This window comes from Poecilia reticulata, linkage group LG6, assembly GCF_000633615.1.
Source record: "Poecilia reticulata strain Guanapo linkage group LG6, Guppy_female_1.0+MT, whole genome shotgun sequence".
NCBI lineage: Eukaryota > Metazoa > Chordata > Actinopteri > Cyprinodontiformes > Poeciliidae > Poecilia > Poecilia reticulata.
Window position 1 is genome coordinate 16052418 of NC_024336.1, and position 16887 is coordinate 16069304.

Sequence of the window (16887 nt, forward strand, 5' to 3'; positions counted from 1 at the left end):
TATATATTCTGACATGCTGCTAATTTTGCTTATTATCTCAAATTATTATGCAATAAACTTTCCAGAATACAACAACTGCAGATTATATGAAGACTATTTTGTATGGAACATTCAAGAAATCTGGCCTTCCTAAACCTTCAGTCCTGACAAATTGCTGGCGCACAAATTACAGGGCTTCAGCTGTAGGCGAACAAAAGCCCAACTGAGGGACATGCTCAGCTGGCAGACATTTAACTTTAGCTAGAGAACCTGCAAGCATGTGTGTGTAGGTGCGTGTGTGTGTGTGAGTGTGGTTGTGTGAGTGGAAAGAGGAAAGGGCGACACAGAAAGACTCCATGTTAGCAGTCACATCACATCACAGTTTGCAACCACATTGATTAAGAGAGTTACCATGCAGACTAATCTGGACATGGGGGCAGATAAGATCATTACTGGCAACCGCTGATTTCATGTGAGTTTTACAAAAGGATTAGTTCAATGCTCTCAATGTTTCCCTTCCATTTCTCTTTCTGCTAAAGTTACTTCGTTTATGTCTTGCATTTGTAGACACTTGGTGAATAATGCATGCTTTATGTGCATGATTGATTATTTTGACGTAGAATCAATTACAAGGGTGTTTGACTCCACATTTCTAGTTGCATCTACTTAGTGCACAGTACATGTGTGTGGGTTTTTCTTTTTTATTTATTTATTTCTCTGTATTCAAAGATGTGTGTACCTTTGAGAGTTTCAAAAGCCAGTTCTATTGTAAACCCTGAGCTACTGCGAGACTGCAAGAGCGGGAGTCATCCATCAGAGCTGGACACTTCTCCCATATGCAAACAGGCGAATTAAAATACTCGCCTCCCACTGGATCCATAAGCGAGAAAGAAGAGAGGTGAAGGAATTCCGTATAATAGGATCAAGATTAGAAAAGCCTCATGCGGTGCCAAAGTGAAAGGACAAGCAAATACAAGGATAAATGATGGAAAAAGGTCAAGTGATTTGGTTCAGCGGGGTTGAAACAAAGCCCAGATACGGAATAAAACTCATCATCTGGACTAGGGTGCGTAGTCCTGTGACAGTAAGATATGGATTTATCCCTTAAGGGTCTGTAATCATTGAAAGTGGTTGTACAAGAACCCTGCTCCGCACAGCTGTGKGGCACTTTTTTGCATCACCACAGAGCTGTCGTCCTCTAGGAATGATTAACCTAGAAGAGCTTTATATAGAAAGGAAGGAAGGACTGGATGGAAGAGAAGGATGAGGAGGAAGGAAAGAGTGAGGGAAGGATCTGGGCATGGAGGACATTATTGAATTCCATGGAGGGTATACTCTTTACCTCTGCACATCAAACCATGTTCAACACCGTTTAGCAATCTGTCTGCTAATTAATCATGGACTATAATCAGTTAGAGGCACTGGAAAATTATGTGTTTGCGTGTGTCTAGGGATGTGGGTACATTGTCTGTGGTTCAGAAATAGTTACACAGTGAAAATGAAAGGTGCAGACAACATGTAATTTGCAGCCAGAGTATTCTTGCCAGCAACAGTTTTCAAGCAACGCTTAAGCGGGTATATTGCTGCTTCTCTCCGCTGTGGGGAACACAGGGAGCGTTTTAATTTGCTCTTTATTGTGTATTTGTCCTTTTCATAATGTATATGGAATTTTTATCCGTTTATGACACAGCTTCAGATTGCTGCATCCGCTACAAGCCTCTCACCTTCAGAAATTGACGGAACAAAAAACGTAAATCATCTGATGCTAACAAATGACTCGGTTAAATGATTGTAGAATGAATTTGACTGATACTGATCCAATTTTGTAGATGAATTGACTATATTACTATGGGAAGTCTTGTTTACAGCTATTCTGACTAATTTCGACATGGTGGCCCTGGCAGCAGGGGTGGGCTTGGTTATCATCTGACACAGAACACCAGCCAAGCCTGCAAGCTCGCATACAGCCATCAGTGCTAATCTCCTGCTATGTGCTAACAATAGCACTGATGTTCTGGCTTTCTGGAGGAGCTTTGCTTGCCCCAAGCCTGCCTTGTTTGAGCAAYGTCCCAGTGGCCAGCCACCTTTAGGTTTCTCATTATAGACGGAACAGTAAAACTGAAATCAGTAAGTGTATTGTTGCTTCAATGGAATAGCTGCTTGATTCAAGGCACATAAGTCATCGGCCAATGTAGAAAGGAGCGGAAGATTCAGCCCTGGGGGTTTAACAGAGGGCTGAGACGATGCAGAGCTTAAAAGATTTGACTAGGGAAGGAATTCACTTCCCATGTGTTAAAAAAATGAAAGCAAACTTTTGTAATGATGTAGATCAGAAAAAAGTCCTCAGACAAAAATTAAAGAGGATCAGTAATCTTTACAGAAAAAAGTCAAACGTTGGTGTATCAGAAAATAAGTCAATAATTGTATCTATTTCTGCAATTTCTTAACATGGTATAGAGTGCACCCTAGACATGTTGAGAGTCGTATCAAAGGGCAATATAGAGACAAAAAAATATGCATACACACACTCAAATTTAAGAATAACTTAGAGTGACCAATTAACCAAACATGCATGTTTTTGGACTGTAAAAGATAACAAGAGTAGCTATAGAAAACGCATATAAACACAAGAAAAACATGCAAACATTCAAACCCAGTAATAATCTTACTGCAGGCCACAAAGCTAATGTGAAGCAAGTTAATCTTTGCAATCAATACAAAAACATAATTCAATCAAAAGTTTAATAACTATATTGTGAACCAACTTTAATTGTTTTTTTTTGTTTTGTTTTGTTTTCACCTAAAACACATGTGCTTCTTTTGTGCTTGTTAGTTTTTTCTCTCCTCACAGAAAAAAAAAAAAAACTGTCTCAAGGACAACAAGAATAGCCACAACAAAGAAGCTGTAAACCAGTGAAGCTGGTTTACAGTGAAGCTGTAAACCAGTGAATAAGCTGGTATAAATACCAGGAATAAGCTGGTATTTATATTTGAAATACTTTTTATATGCTATACATTTAACTGAGGGCTTTACATATAAAATAATGTCTGTTTTTCAAAAACTCTAAAACATCTAAGTCAGCTCYGATATCACAACCAAATCTCCCATAGCTCCTGCAAATTGTATTTTAAGTGGCTGAACTGGATGCTTATTGTTAGCATTTCTTCGCATTTGTAAGTGCTAATAACTGTGACAATCGAAGTAAGAAACAAAAATTGTTACAACTCTACAGCAACATCCGGGATAAAGAGAAGCTTGTCATTTCGACTCTTTGCCATTTCATTATTTTATGGTCTACTTGCAAACAACTTCCAGGTCCAAAAACGAGTCATCAGCAAAGCAACCTTTTGTAGAGAGCCTGCAATAATTTCTACCCTATGTTAAAGTGCTTTGGTACAACTTTGGTGAACTTCCTCATTTTAACATATACATAGTACACACATAGATACGCACGCACGCACACACACACACGCACGCACACACCCACACGGACACACACACACACACACACACACAGTACTTTGACATATTACAGCTTAGCTCCATCAATTAGTTTGAATTAGAACCCATTCCATAATCTCTGTAATCACTATGATGTAAATCCTTTGATGCTGCAACAAATGGATGCAGACATGGCAGAAGAGAACTGTTTTTTATTCTCCCTGTTTTTTAGCCAAGGTCTGAATACACCACATCTCCCTTAAGTTGGCCAAGTTCTTTTTTTTCCCACTAACAATGGTGAAATCTTCTATTGTCTTGTTATATAAAGGGCTAGGTGCATTCTTGCCTTTTTAGAGTTAACAGAACCCTACATACAGCCYCTGTCTGCATTATATCTACTGAAGGCAATTTGCATTTTTGACATTTATGGGTGTGCTTCCAAGGCTCGCGGTGTAATTTATGTGACATATACTACTCATTTACAGATTGATAGCTGCCATTCTTAACTGCTTATAATGAATGCCTTATCACTGCACACAAAGTTTCTGTGCTGGATCTTTTGCTAGAGACTCTGTTAAAGCTCCTATGCTCTTCATTAAAATCCCATTTGTCTTTGCAAGACATAAGACAACCTCTTCTCACAACTACCCCTGTTTTTAGGGATCATTTCAGTCTGGACAAGGAAATACAGCTCTGAATTTGGGTTCATTATTTAAAAGTGAACACATGCACACATAAAACTACAACAATTCAAATTCAGAGGAGAGTAGTCTTTTATGAACAGTATTCTCTTTGGAACTTTAAGTTCCCTTCTCATAATAAGGATGATACTTTTTTTTCTCAAAATAACTTGTCCTGTCAAATAGGAGTGTCCCAAGAAGTTAATTCACATAAGAATCAAGACTCTCATCACACTACAATTCAGAATCAAAATAAAGTGTCCCAAAGTTGTTTTGAAAACAATAAAAGTAAAGTAAATTTACTGTCTGTCACCTTCCAATTTGTAGCTATGTGGGGCATCCTGGTGCCACCATGCAGCTGCTACTGGAACTTATGCATGTGCAGAAAGCACCAAAACAAAGAGGAAAGTAAAAATGAAGAGGAGAGAGATTTGAATCACACAGCCTTCCTTGAGGGCAAACATTTGGACTCATTTAATTTTTYCCCCCAAATTTGCAGGAAGACCAAGCTTGGYATGAGCTTCTCCGCTTGAACAGATCAATGATCCTTTGGACCTCCAGGATCATCACATGGGGTGCATTTCTCTAAATGCTTGTCACACAAGATTTACAAAATGAAGATTGAGATCTTTGGGAATACCAGAAATCCAAGCTACAGTGGAGCAAAGGTAAATCAGAGCCTCCCATGTAGAGATAAGTGCAAAGTTTTGTGTGATTTGTCAGAACTTTGTGGCCGTGTTTTTYTTTTTTTTGTASAAATGTGCTGTCGTGCAATGTTGTTGCTCAACCAGTTAATCTGTTTATCGTATCCACAGGCAACATGAATTCTTCCAAGGAGAAATTATCTGATGAGATGAAGAATTTTGTACATTTGTAMCATTCTTCRCGGAATAACTACTAAGACTTTTAAATTGCTAAAAACTTCTGCAAAGAAATTGACACTGCTTTCTCCAGATGAAGTACGGGAGAGCCTCAAGTTTCTYACTGACAGCTGTGCCACAGCTTCACTAAAAGAGTAAAACAAAAACTCGCAAAAACTTGTCAATCAAAGTTGACACTAATGTGTCATGGAAATTGCAACAATTCCATCTAAGCATGTAATATTTAATGCTTAACAAATGTCAAAAAGACACTTAAGAGCAATGCTGGAGTAGACCGTGAGGATCCTTTGAACACCTACAGRCTGAAGCAGAAGTCACTATGGATGATCGTTTTGAATCAAAAATAAATTTTGAATCAAAGTTGAATCCACTAATGAGATAGCAAAATATTCCCATCCCTACTTTCTAATCGGTCAGTTCCAACTTGTCGTCTTGTCCAGACCAACACAGGAACAGGTTGTTTCCTTTCTGTTCCCTTAGCCAAGTAGTTTTCACATTATAGCAGCAAGGCAAACCTCAAAGTCTTATGACCTAATTCAGGTTCAAAAGTGGCAAAAAAGAAAATCACCATCATAAAAATAAACAATGCCATAAAATGTTTGGCATTTAATTTCTTGTATTAAAATAAACCCAGATTTAAAGCTAGTGAAAACAGAATAAACCATCTCTTTTGTGCTCGGATGAGTGTTATGCAAATACAGGCAGTTCTTGTGAGAGGGGCAGGTGAAGGACTGCATCCCAGTGACTGCAGTCCCACCTGTTTAATCAAAGCACAAAGGAACCTTTTAACCTGCCTGTAGTGCCCTATAAAAAGCTGCACATGTCTCTAAGGGTTTGTTATCCTCTGGGAAAAAAAAGTCTGTTCATTCCGGATCTGCTTATAGAGCAGATGATTCACTATAGCCCACCTGGTTCCATGGCTTACATGTCACTTTGTTAGCATAATTCTTCACAAAGAGTGTGAATTAAGCTACTAAATGCAGATTTAAATCSACATTCACCTTCCCCTTGCAATGGCAGTTAGAAAATGGAGAAATCCACACAGACAGTGGGCARTGAAGGCTGCAAAGTCCTTTTGTAAGTGACACCAAAGGAGAAATGGATCAGGGYCTCTGCACTGAGATCAGTATTTGTTCCCAATGCCCACAAAAGCTAACACATCAACTCTGTCATTTACACACAAACACTTACACAATCATAAACCTCTGTTCCATGCAGCCCCAGAGAGAAAAGGCAATCCACACACCCCATGAATATTACAATGAGCTGGATCTGGGTCATTAATATGACACAGTCGTTACTCTGGAGCCCAATTAGCAGTCAACACAGAGCCTGGAACGTTCCTGTTACTATACATAATCACTATATCACTGAGACAGAGTCTGKAGCAGGGAGGAATCAAACAGTCTCACATAGGGAACATGAAGGACTCATCACAGAAACATGCTAGACAGGAAGGTTGCAACCAGTTAATGACTCTTAAAGAAGGACATTTAGAAACATATATGAATTTAATATTGCTTAAATGTCTACTGTTAGTAAAGGTTGGATCAGTATTAGAGATTCAACTTCACAAGCAGCTTAGTAGCAAAAACCTACAAAAAAAAAAGCAACTAATGGGTTTCTATATGTATTTAGATTATGGGAATAACTTATTTTCCCCCTGTGCAGTCGTCCTAATCAAGGAATCACTAAAGCAAGCAAACTCTCACCGACCTTTGGCTTGTAAACACTTGCAAACCCATTAACAATGAAGTAGGAGGAGGTAAACCGTCATCTCCATCATTTGGAAGGGGTCGATGTGAGTTGACCCTGTTTAATMCCTGCAACTCTTCRTCTTTCAGTCGTAAATGCTAATGTGAGAATGTGTCTTATATCTAGAAATCTATTTTGAAATRTTTTCTCTCAGAAAAATAGTTACAATATTTCACTTCATTAAAAGAGTCTGGGGTTGCAAGTTGCAGTTGTCACACCGCTGCCTCGCAGCAAGAAAGTCCTGGACTTCCAACCTGTCCAAGCCTTTCTGTTTTCACGCTTTCCTTGTACATGAGTGGGTTATCTCTGGGTACTCTGTCTTCCTCCCACTGACTAAAAGTGTAGTTAATGGATTTCAAGGCAGAATCCATGTGAACTGGACCAGCCTGGCGCCCGAGGTACCATTACAAGACTAGTATGATRGAAGTGAAGTCGGAGGAGGAAGATGTAAGGAACAGTTATATGAGGCACACACTTTTATATTGAGGTGAGTTATTGTTAGTGGTTTAGCCATTTTCTTTCTCCCTAAGTGTAAATATTTCATAATTTCATGTTAGGCTATTTGGCCTCTATAGATTACAGCCCTGCTTGGTTCTTTATTCCGTCTCTTTATTGCCCTGTGATGAACTGGCAACCYCACCTGTCACATATTGACCACTGGAAAAAGCCACTAGCATTCCTCCAAAGATTGAACAAGTATATATAAAAATGGATGGATCAAAGATTCTTTGAAAATATGAAAATATCACAAATTCAGAAAGATTAATAAACATACATTAAAAAARCACACATTTCCCAACATATTCCTCAGCTACTTTCGAGGCAARAAATGTGTATTCATAGATATTTAGTCAGATATTCATTTATAGGGTTTATACAATAATCTCTTTAATTCAAGAGCATTAGGAGTTTTTGCATACATCTGACATAAYGGAGCCTTTCCAGTTTAGTACTTATATGCAAATATTTCAAATGTCATTAGTTCACTAACAAAAATGAAATGTAATGTGATGAGGACCAGAATCTGTTTTTCTTCTTTCTTTTTTTCTTCCTTCAGTGACAGACGGACTGGTGCTAAATGCTGAGATGTCTGGCACTGGTTGCAGGAGGCTACTCATTTGGCTACACGCTGGCGTGCACACATGCACACACACACACACACACACGCACACCTACACGCACACGCGCACACGCATACACACACTTCTTCAGGAATTATTAGCTACCTTTACAGCTTTTCCTCACGACTTAGATTCATCACCACAGTTTTCTGTTTTCATCAGTGAAAAATATTGCTGTGTGACAGAAAGATTAAAGCTCATCATTGATCATAAAACACTTTCAGGAATGTATGAAGCTTAATTTGCACATTAATATTTATATGACATGCTCTGTCCTTCTTTCTGTTGCTTAGATAAAGTTCCTTGAACTACACCATTTGAGATTTGGTGGTGAACAGCTGCCAGAGATATATATATTGTTTTTTCTCACCCTCTATGCTGCATACAAACAAACTGCAGCTGGAATGGGTTTTCCTTTGATAGTGTTGCATCTGTTAAGAATGATTTTTTATGAATCATCCTTATCAGGCATTATGTGCTCTGATTTTTTTTTTCTCCAGTATTTTCTTTCTCTAACATGCAGTCGGTTCTGGGGGCCGTCTGACAGCTCCTGGCATAAGGTTCCGACCTGAGCAGGAAAACAGGGCTGTTCCTCAGCAGACTATGTCAGGACAACTTAGATTAAACCAAGTGTAAAACAATCCTTGTGACATCAGAAACATAGCAGAGCATGTTGCCTACATTCAGGTGCCCTGATGAGAAAAAACATTACGGTCAGAGACAAACAAGGAGAGTTAGTAGAGAGATAAATACAAAAAGTTATAGAAAGATAAAACTGAGACTTTAATCTTGGATGAAAATGCTAAAAAAAAAAGAGGGAAGAAACAAGGTACGACACAGGCTTTTTGAAATTACAAGAGAGTTGTAATGGACGCAAAGCTTTTTGTCTTCATCTTTATCAAAGCTTTGTTCACACAGCCCRACACTATTGTTCATCACCAACAATAGTGATGACTGGGCATGCGACTGTTAGACGCAGATTGAACGTGCTGTGTAGCATTGTGGGTCTTTGACTGATGACCAGACTCCTGCTGCGAAGCTGAGCTGCACAGCCATCTGATTGCCAGTGTAACTGCCCTGAGGAGTTAAAAAGCAGATCTGGGAGACAGACGGCAAAGATTGACCCACATGTCCAGATAGCAGACAGTCTTTCTGCATCCCTGGGTCTGAGTTACGATGTGATCTCTCCARTGTATACATGTACATTATTGTTGCACTATGATTAAAAAAAWTCATTCTTGGGTTTATAACTCAACACATGTTAGGGTCGAAATCTCTTCTCTTAAACAGTGCAATGGYAGAGTTCAAACCTGGCATTACATCCCTGTAATTACTGTTWTGGCGTGAAAACTATTTATCTCGTCTGAAGTTTAATAAAGAAACTATGCTAATACGAGTTTCTGTTCAGTAGTGAATGATCAGCCACTTTCAGTCACAGCATGACGAGACCTCATATTGTGATTACAACTCACTAAAGCCCCACACATAACATTTAAGGTGCTTTGGCAATACGGCAAATGATATTTACAGTGCTGTGAAAAAGTATTTGCACAGTACAGTACATGTTTTAGATCAAACTACTTTTAATCTCAAAGGTAACTTGAGTAAAAACAAAATGTAGTTTCCAAGTAAAAATGTTATTTCATTAAAAAATAGCTGCAGAGAATRAGACATTGTTGTTGTTTTTTTTGTGAGTCTTTGTGAGACTCCTCAAATGTTTTTTTATTTTTTTTTTTATTTTTTTTTTTTTTACCAATTTTGGTTCCCAGAATTTTATTTGGGGCTATCAAAGTAAAATAAATCGAATATAGATACTTTTCTGATGGTAATTAAAATACATAAATGAATCCTCTTTCAGAAAATACTCTTCCTTTGACTTTACAATCATGATTTTGTATTGTCCTCTTGTGTAAAATCTGAATAAAACACTATTCAAATTGTCTTTGTAATATGACACCTTCCATACTTATGCCTTGCATGATATGTTAAACAATGTCTACCTGATRGAAATGTAACTTTTTTTAATTGTCAAATGTTAGAGAGATTCCTTTCATTCAATTGAAAGTACATTCCTTAATAATTTTCACAAAGAAAAGGAAAACTAGCAAAATTGCTAGTTTGCCCTAAGATTTATTGGATGTTTTCTTAAAAACAAATAAAATCCAAATGAAAAATAAAAAGCAAATAAAAAAACACCAAACTACCCTCACTTTCTCTACGACAGAGGTACAACATCTTTGCAATAAACCTGGCAAATAATAACTGCAATTTGTTATAGACAAAAGTGCTGCTTTTCCTCAGGCAAAAACCTATCTGCTCTCACAGGTCAACTAACTCTTACCACAGTAAAGCTTTTTTAATTTTTTTTCCAATGTAGCAAAACTATACTATGATTACAGCTGAAATGCAATATCTGTTTTTCCATATACATAATTTCATCAATACCACGAGAAAGTCTAGAACTTTTCAAACTATTTTGTTTTCTTTAGCTGTAGAATAACCAATAATCGGTCAGTGGATGYGTGTACAATTTTAAAATGTCCTGCTGAAACAAGTTTCTTCATTGAAGGCTGGTGTCCATCGTCAACTTCTATTTTAGCTAGCAGCTCATAAGATGCMAAGGGAAGCACCAATCATAGCTSTGTTGCTATGCAACAGCTAGAAACCTGTTTGGAGGGTGTCTCTCCAGTTCAAATAGTTTTAACTTGGAGTGTTCATACTGCAGAACACAGAGCACTCATGGCTTCCCAAAAATCCTCTGTCAACAGAATGTGCCTGAAAAGACTTCATGGGAAAGGCCTTGTSCCCTACTTTCTTGTTCTAAGGTTCTTCATTATTTTCTACTTTCTTTACTCAGGAACAAGTATCTACAGATCAATGATGCACATCAAATAAAAACTAAAGCTATCTCTGAGCCAGTCAGAGATAGCTCTGCCTTCTACCCTTTTCCACCTCATTTACCATTTAATTTAGCAGCATGAATTAACATGTTAGCAAAGGTCAGTATCACTTTAAAACGACTCTGCCCACTTGCCCAAAAGGCAGGAAGACTGACACGAGCTATTGTTGATGTGTATGTGTGTGTCCCAGAGAGAAAAGTGTAGAGAGAGATGTCGGGAGGTTGCATATTTGTTCTGCAGTTAAGCAAGCTGTTATCACTACCATTACATCAATCCCATCTCAGTTGCTGTCACTCTCTTTTCGATGACATGTGACACTTTAGTGAGGTAGAGGAAAAGAGATCTAGGCACAAATAACTAAGTTGATAAGACACCATCGCTGACGGAAGGTGGGTGATGTAAAGCAAGTGGTGAGTAATGACGCATCCTGAATTCAGGTCAGTGCTCTTAGCTGATTCTGACGAAGGAAGCAAGCAAACGGGGGGTAGTGATGGATTTGAAGGGATTCCTTTTAGGATCTGAGTCACAGTAAAATATTTTTGGGCTGCATATTAAGAATAAAACGAATGGGAACGAATGCCTCAGAGTGTTGCCACACTAAACACTCTTATCCATATTTCATTTAATGCACTCCTGTTCCCCTAATAAGCGACATGAGAAAATGCTCCCTGGTCTTTTGAAAGATAGAATGGCACTTTTATGATGTCTTCWAGATTATTCCTTGAGATGGATGGGCTGAGTTGGAACACCAATTGATTAACCCATCGACTGGTGGAATGTGTCGTGGCCGTTCCCCAGCTAAGCTGTTCTTTCCCCCGGACAGAACATTTAGACGGATATGCTGGAGAGGATGACTAATGATCAGATCTCCTGAGGAATACAATCCGTGTCTGATTGTTTATTTGGACACAGTCTAGATACGTACTCCTGTTTGGTTGGTGTGGCAAATTATGTTTTCGAAAGATCTAAGAGTCTCATGCTCAACTGACTGATCACAGTGGAAAATAACATTTTTTTTCTGAGTTAGGATTTCATGAGGATGCAGTTGTTTACATCAGCAAAACAAAGACAAACTGTTGAATTTGATCAGACTGTTCTATTCAGATAATCACCTGAAGTGATAGATGCTGTTTTTGTCACAAATCCAAAAGAGGTGACTGTCAGAAGCAGAGCTCTCATATCTTGTTGAGCAAAAGTATTTGTAGCCTTTGGACTGTTTCCTTTTGTCTCTGTCCTATATTACTGGATAGATAAAGACAKACTAGTGCAGAATCAAGTAAAAAATTGAAACTATTTCAAAAAAAATTCTTTACAAATAAAATATTTACTTTACCCTTTTACAGTGATGTTCCATGACACAATGTAAGGAAACGTCTCGTCTTTAAATGTCAATTARTTAGGCTTTGAGTATATTTGTAATGTAGTTTAATCTCAATATGAATAATGCAGTTCTGTGAAGGCCTCTCAGCACACCAGTCAACAAGAACTAACATGAAAACAAGAGAAAATACCAAACAGATAAGGGATAAGGGTGTGGAGAATTTTAAAGAAGGGTTAGATCAGGGGTGTCCAAAGTCGGTCCTCGAGGGCCGGCATCCTGCATGTTTTAGTTCTCTATTTGGTTTTACACACCTGGATCAAATGATGGCTCATTAAAAGCCTAAGATGAACATAGACGACTTGCTGAGGAGGTTGTTACAACCACCAGAGAGAGAACTAAAACATGCAGGATGCCGGAGCTAGAGGACCAACTTTGGGCACCCCTGGGTTAGATGATAAAACAATGCCCCAAGATTTGACCAGCCCACATCAACACATCAACAAACCACAGAGTGCTTCTCTATCCATCATTTGAGCAAATGTAGCACTGGTTTGATGAAACCAAAATTCAAATYGTTTAATACATGCAAAAGCCAATACCTGGAAAAAAATWWAAATAGAACCGCGTATTATAATACAAGCACAATCCTCGTGGTAAAACATGGTGGTATATCATGCTCTGAGAATGCTTGTCATCAGCAGGAACAGAAAAGATTAAGAAAGTTGATGGAAGGAGCTAAATAYAACACAATTCTGTAAGAAAACATTWTACAGACTGTGAAATATTTGAAACTGAGGTTACGGATTACTTTTCCACTGAACAACTACGATCAAAGAGGTACAATGGAACAATGGCTTAGATCAAAGCATAATCATGTGTTACAATGGCCCAGTCAAACTCCTGACCTAAATTCAATTGAGAATCTGTGGTACGATTTGCAAATGGCTGTTCATAGATGTTATCCATTTAATTAGACTAAGTTTGAGACAAATGTTTTCCTCTAGATGTGCAAAAATGGTAGACACATTCTCTGAAAAAATGTCTGCAGTAATTTGAGAARAAAAAAAAAAAAAGATGGTTCTACAAAGTACTGACCCAGGGAAGCTTATTGCAAATGCATGYCACACAGTTTCAAAACTATTCATAATTTTTCTGCTACTAAACATTTATGTAGCATTTTATGTTAGTCAGACAATYCTGATAAAACACATTTTGGTTTACAGTTCTCACACGACACATGATTATGCAAGGATAAGTGAGTTAGATAAAGGATTAATGGCAGGGAGCTATAAATACATATGCAAAGCACTCMGTTTTAATAAAACAAAAAATGTTACACAATTAATTTAGCTTTGTGWAGCTACTTTGTAAGACTGGATTAAAATGCTAGGTAGAAAACTGAAACGTAAAGTCCTKATAAACACAATCAAACAATAGAATGAATGTCTCAGTCACAAGCATATGTTCACATGTTTTCAGAGTATTCTAATAACCTGTACTCTGAGGGTCATTGCAGAAATGTGTACTAAACAAAGAAATAAAATAAAAAAACTGAACTGTTGAACAAACTCCATTTAGTGCTCCTAGGACTGTGCGATATTAGGAGGATATAAGACTGTCATGATATTATGGAATATTTTAAAAATATCAGATGTACATTATGATTTACCCACATTTTTCTCACCACACTTTTTCTTTTCATTGCTATATGCCACTACTCTCGTTGAGATTTTTGACCTTGATGATTAAGATCTCTAAAAGTTATGRCCAGAAGGGACGACGAAAGTCCAGGTATCCTAAAGCAAATATTGCTAAACATAGTTTTAGTGCATGACATCCTTAGTATCACTGCATTAAACATATTCTTTTGTGACTGTGATATTGCACATATAAAGATTCCTGTAAGAATTGTTTGAAATAATTGCACGTCTAAATCAACCTCGAATTATGGGCAAAAATGATCAATTTAACCATTTTTGTAAGCATTATTTTCATATAAAAATTCATTTCCCGGTCCTCATTAMGACTACGCCCTCTCTGGCCTACCACTTTAGACCTCCAACATCACAGAGCTCTATTAAAGAAGGCAAGGACAAAGATAAGAGATCACTTCAACAGCTYCCCTTTTTCCCAATGCATGAAACCCCCTGAGATAGTCTATACCCAGAGAAGATGAAAAATGTACGGGTAGCTCCATTATTGATACAAGTCTCCGGCAGCGAAAGAAATGAATGCTAATGGTGTCCTAAGCTGRGCTTTACAGAGATTAATCCGATTTTAGAAATGAACAGTTTATTATATGGCACACAGTCCTGGCCCTGATCTGAAGTGAATCCCGGGCTGAAAAAGGGTGGATAAAGATGACAAAGGGATTTTGGGAATGAAACATGGGTATACAGCTTGTCGCTTCACAAGACCCTGGCACCTCATTGCAGTTGTGCCCTTTTCCAGCTGACAAGTTCATTTATTTTCTGACATAGCTGCCCAGAAAGATTTTCAATAGATAAGTCAAGACAACAATGGCAAAAGAAATAGGGCATGTAACAGATGTCTTTGGTGACTACATTATTAGTTGAAGACTGGCTTTGTGCGAGCAGCAGGAAGTCCCACTTGGTCTCTTTGCTGCACCTGCTCTAAGGCTATTCCCCACTGTTTAGACGGACTAATGGGGACACACAGGGGATACAGCTGTTCTTGGTTCGACACAGTGAAATAAACAGACTCTAATTTTTAACTTGCTCAAAACCAATAAGCTTTTTTTGTTTATGTCGGTTAGAAATATTTATGTTGCCATGCCCTTATTAAATCAGATGGCATTCTGAAACCACAAGCACCATCCATCTCTAAAATAAATAAATAAATAAATAAATAAATAAATATGTCCATTGCAAGGAAAAGGTTTGAGGAGTGTTGAATGGGGAGGAGGAATAGTCGTTCTGATTATTACCATGAATCACTTTGCACCAGTTGCCAATATGCAACTGCAATCCTGGGGATATATAGGGAGATTTATCATACTAAAGCATCTGACACGGCAAAAAAAACCCCCAAAAAACCCCATAAAATCTGCGTTCAAATTTGTTTCTTAAAAGTAATGTCACTCCATCATATAGAAAGTTATTTTKTTCTTGTTTTAGTGAGGTGAAACATGTATGCCATGTTTCTCACATTCACAGGCTATATATGATTCTTTGACTGAAGTGACACCCATCTTCATTGAAAACTTTATCCTCAGGGGAGTCAGTGTAAAAACACAGACACTGCACTCATTGAGGACAGTCCTATATTTTATATCCATAGCATTTTTGTAATGCATCGGTGTTAAAGTGGAAAGGACAAGCTGCATTGCAACAATTATTTAATTTGGCCCTTTCTGAAACTYTGCCGCACCACTTGCACCACCTTCAAATGATACGAAAATCACATGTTTAGGTTAGAAATTACAATTTAGATAGTCAAGTTAGTCAATTCTAACTTGACTATGTCTTAGTCAAGTCAGAAAAGGAGAAACATGKTTTTTTTCCTTCTTTTTTTCTAGTTCTGAATTTCAAGTACACCCACAGCAACATGCCAAATAAAAATTATGACATTCTCTTACTGCTTTTGGAGAACGACCCCCACGATATTAGTGACGTTTCTGTCCCTGTGAAGTTTTACAAAAAAGCCTCAGAGGGGCAGAACCCTCGACTGACTTCACTCGATATCAGTCTTTATTAGAAGACGAGACTTATTATAAAAGCATGTCTTGTAATTTGGAATATCTCACGCTCTTTGGTTTTCATCAAACTTTAAACACACATTCACAAGTGGTAACTGTTGCTTTCTGGCATATTGCGGCGGAGCTCAAAACAGACTTCTAGCAAGCCGTTTAGCGCACCTCTATATTACTCCATCTGGGAAGGATCAGAATGAAGACAGTGGATTTTTTTTTTCTTAATTTCAGCACCACGTAGAGGGACAGCTCCCTCCCAGCCTACCACAGAGAAGTGAAAAAGCGCCTTTTGTGTAAGCCACACCAAGTAAAAGTGGAGGGGGGAGTTGTGGTTTGATTATTCAACGATCCAGGAGTGAGCAAGAATTTCCAGTTTCATCAACAGCTTTTCTGTAATATTACTTGTATGTTAAACCGTGTAGGTCACATKTATCCAAGATCAGATACACACGTGCTAGTGTGTCAGATTCTCAGTTGCTGAACAGGTTGAGCGCARAAACAGGTATATGGACTGCATTGATACCTGCAGAGGGGAGGACAGGTGTCACACTTGCGTTAAGCAAAACCTGACTTGTCCTATTTATTGTTGCTCCGATCAAACAGGCGTCACATTATCATAAATGAAAAACTAATGTCATTTGATAATAAAAAATAAATAAATTACATATATTTGTCGCGCATTCGCTCACTCAAGTCAAGGGCGCGCGGTGACGCCAAAGCAGACCTGTGCGAACGTGCGTATCTTTCTACTATCTTGTCGAAGGAGCAGGTTATTAAACATCTTTTACTTTGAGAATGCAGCATCACTGAAGGGGTATAGAACTCCGTACAGAACCCAGGTAATAACGTGCCCATGCTCCTGCAGTTCTAGAAACATTAAAGACGGTGCAAGACGCAAGATATGGCAAAGGAGGCATAGAACACCCTAGAGCATATTTAACGACAAAAAAAAAAAAAACTTACTTTTCCACGAAGAGGTCTGGGAGATGTGTCTTGCTTTAGCCGGTTAACGGTCCGTCTTTCACTCTCTCACCCTCCCCAAAAAAGAACTGCATAGAAAAATTCCGCAATTCTCAGGCGTGTTTACAAAATTCCG

The 16887-nt window shown here is 38.2% G+C and overlaps 1 protein-coding gene across 3 annotated transcripts in view; it reads right to left on the reverse strand.

Annotated features, from left to right (window-relative positions):
* Positions 1 to 16887, reverse strand: part of lrrc4ca (leucine rich repeat containing 4C, genome duplicate a) — a 134847-nt gene that overhangs the window by 48171 nt on the left and 69789 nt on the right. Inside the window, exon 1 of one of the 3 annotated variants that reach the window (XM_017305482.1) lies at positions 16755 to 16881. The exons of the other annotated variants lie outside the window; for them this stretch is intronic. The gene's annotated coding sequence lies outside the window, so the exon portion shown is untranslated. Of the gene's footprint in view, positions 1 to 16754; positions 16882 to 16887 lie in introns of those variants that run through there. 3 annotated transcript variants of the gene reach the window in all.